This window comes from Sarcophilus harrisii, chromosome 2 (genome assembly GCF_902635505.1).
Source record: "Sarcophilus harrisii chromosome 2, mSarHar1.11, whole genome shotgun sequence".
Taxonomy (NCBI): Eukaryota; Metazoa; Chordata; class Mammalia; order Dasyuromorphia; family Dasyuridae; genus Sarcophilus; species Sarcophilus harrisii.
In genome coordinates this window covers 456,767,755-456,771,593 of record NC_045427.1, presented here as the reverse complement: position 1 = coordinate 456,771,593, position 3,839 = coordinate 456,767,755, and positions in this window count along the sequence as shown.

Below are 3,839 nucleotides of genomic sequence, written 5' to 3'. Positions count from 1 at the left end.
TCTACTATTTATTTGTATAAGCTTAGGCAAGTCATTTAATGTTTCTGAACCTTGGATGTCTATTTCCCAGGTTTTTTCTGCTCACAGTGAACTCCATTGTTTCTCTATCCCTTACAGAAAGAGATTCAACAAATAACAAGATTGACTATCTTGTGCTGCCACTTCCATTCTGAAGGACAAAAATTAAAACTGGAATTTGGATCCCTTGGTTATTTGAAATTGTTTATCTATACTATCAAGCCAATTAGTGTTTGTTCAATAAATAGCTTCTCTTTGGAAATTATTATTTTTACTAATAGCTCCCATGTTACAATATCTTAAGCAAATAACCTTATAAATCAAAATACTGCTTCATCTTTCATTATCACTTCTCTCTACATGCAATGTAGAGTTTTCTTCTGACTCATTTTATCTTTCCCTTTGATGGAAATCTTTCCCCCTTTTAAATTCCAGTTATCTTTAAAGATTTACTGACTAGTTACATGATTGCAGTATTCTTCCTTTTAATGTATCTCTTTAATTCAGCATTCAAAATAATAAAACTTCAGATTCAGGTAAGTGGCTCAGTGAATCACATCAGTCCTGGAGTTCAGAGGATCTGAGTTCAAGTCAGACTTAAACATTTAATAGCTGTGTAACTCTGGCCAAATCACTTAACACATATTGCCTAAAAAAATAAAAAAAAATAAAAAACCATACCTTTGTTCTTCGCCAAATAACTCTGTCCACTTTATATCCAAATCCCATGTAGAATGACAATCATTGTTTAAGAGGAAAAAAATCAAGCTTTAACTAAGAATGCCACAAATTAGGAAATAATATAACAACAAAAGGAAAGTAACCTGTACATGTACAGTATTGTTATGTTTTGTATATATTTTTATTTGATTAAACTAAAAAAAAAAGCTTCTTCCCCACCCTTCTTTTCTAAGCATCCCCTGACTACTTTTTCTTTCTATAGTGGTTCTTCTTTTCTCTGTTTGCTTAGTCAACTTAGTCCTTCAATGCCAATTCCTCCTCTTGCTCTCTGGTTCTGTGTATGTTGTTGTTGTTATGTCTGTGATATGTTATTTTAAAAATTCTGTAAAATCTGCTATGAAAACAACCTTATTTAGCTCCATTGTGTTGCCTGTTCTAATAACAACTTCAATCCAGTGTTTGGGATCTTTAAGGTTTTACATCAATCTAAGCACTTATCCCAAATCATCAGTCTTGGGATAACATGAAAGGATTGTTTAAAAAAAAAAAAAAAGGCCAATTTATCAACTGCCCAGTATGACCAGAAAAAGATCTGAAATATTGACAGCCTACAGACTTCTGTGTCCTGAGCTCAGAGAAAGACCCTGGGTAGTTATAAGCACAATAATGGAAGCCCAAGGGAGCATCAATGACCCCAGTAATTTGAGTAGCCAGAAGGGACTGAATGATGATTATGTTCTTATGTTCTAATAGTCCTTCAGAATCCCAATGTTTTCAAAGGATATTAAAGGAATCAAACAAGAAAACAGAGCATCCAAGCTTCACTGTTGTTATGTTTTTCATAACTGAGTGTGTTAAAGGAGTATATAAATATGAAGGAACAGGTAGAAGGAGTGGGCAACAATTGAACCACTCTTGAATCAAAAACAAAGATTGAATACAGAGAGAGAGACAGAGAGAGACAGAGACAGAGAGAGAGACAGAGAGAGAGACAGAGAGAGAGAGAGAGAGAGAGAGAGAGAGAGAGAGAGAGAGAGAGAGAAAGGAATACCAAATGGACAGCTTGGTGATACAGGACAATGTAAATTCAAGTCAGGACTCAGGCCCTGAGCAAACCATTTAACCCTAACTGCCTCAAAAAGAAAAGAAAAAAGAAACAGAGCAAACCCAATTGGGAAACAAACTGGAATAATGAAAGGGTTATAAAGAGACAAGATAATATGAAGAAGGAAATAGTCACAAGCAAAACACACTTCCTAATCCTGAAAGGGTCAAAAGTGGGGGAAGGGGTTAGTAGTTATCCAGTAATGACTACTGTAAGGATTAATTTTGACTGATTATTTGAAGTTTTTTTCTTTTTCTTAGCAATAATATGACTCCCTGCAAAAGAGAGCAGTTGAAATGTTTTTTTTTTAATACATGTAAGGAAGTTCAATATGAAAGAGACGTGCAGAAAATTTTAAAAAGTAATGTGTGGAATGTATTACTTTTAAGAAGAGAGTTATGAAATAGTTATAGTTTCATATGCAATCATTTTTGTATTCTGCTGTATATATATATATATATATATACATATAAGGAATTGCTCTTTTTGATTATATTTAAGTTTCTCTTTTCAATTTTTAAAGGAATGTTTATGCCTAAAAGTGATTCTTTAAAATTGTCTATTAAAAAAATCACATTGAGATGCCTCTTTGTAGGAAGGAAATACTCCTGGGCTTTCACTAAAACTAAACTGTGCTAGTGAAGCACAGATGGATACAGCCAAGTGTTTCTATAATCACAACCAGTCAAGTTTGAAGGGATTCATTATCAGAAGAGTATCTACCAGAATAGGGTTGTTGTTGTCTTTTCTATACTAATTCACAAAGACTCATACTTAACCACAGATCCTTGAATCAATGAAGTAATATTACCTACACAAAGTGCTACTCTACTGAAGAGTTTTGGACCCACTTATTAAGAGCTATTCAATTGAAACACAACTCAAAAGAAGCAATGTCCAATTGTGATCTAAAAAAAAAATTGTGATGAAAGGGTCATATTTTTAGAGTGGAAAGGAACCTCAGAGACCATCTAGCCCAGCCCCTTCATTTTACTGATGAAAAAACTGAAACTCAGGGAGGTTAAAATGACTTGCCCAAGATTACACCAGTAGTAACCATTACATAAGTAACAATAAATCCATTACATGGAATAATGGCAGCTTTCCAATTCTACTGCTCCACAGACTCATAAACAGGTTAAATTCTTATCATGAAGGGAGACCCATTACATAATAATAGACCCCAGGGTTAGAAACCATTTGGAACACAAGGTTTTGCAAAAGTGAATGTTGAAAACTATCTTTGCATATATTTTGAAAATAAACACCTATTATTTTAAAAAATCATTTGAACATCACAGTTATCCTGTAAGGAAGGTAGGCCTGGCATTATCCCTATTTTACAGTTGGCCAAAACAAAAGAAACAAATAAAGCCAACAATTGAGAATCCAAAAAAAAAAAAAAAAAAACTATCCAGTAATTAGCTTCAGGTGACATAGACAGTAACTGAATACACAGGCATGGTCAGGAGAAATCTTAAAAGGTGACATTCTAGAGTAGCCTTGGAAAGCCAGCTCTTTAAAAAGCATTCATTGAGACTGATGGATAAGAGGAAGTGCCCAATTTATCACAGAGTTTAAAAGTAATAGGTACCCGGGACTATTTTCTCTTTTGTATTCCCAGCGACTATTGCACTGTTTGGTCTATAGAAAAATGTTTAATAAATATTTCCTGACTGACTAACCAGTTACAAGCAATAAAAAGAGCCATGGATTTGGAACTAGGATATGAATTTGCATTCCTCTATTATCTGTATGGTATTGAAAGTCATTTAAAGTCTCTGAGACTATATAATCTCTAAAGTACCTTCCAGCTTTAAATCCTATGACCACCTAGTTCATCCTTTTTTTTAAAAGAAGTTGAGACTTTGAAAGGTAATGTAGCCCGTTTTTTTTCCAAAGTCGCAAATGCAGTAAAGAGCCAGAATTTGTTAAAACCAGGTTCCAGATACAGTTCTCTTTGTACTGTACCCCAAGAACTCCTCTCAAGTCTAAATTCTACGCTCCAAGGAGATGAGGGGAAACACAAGGGAAA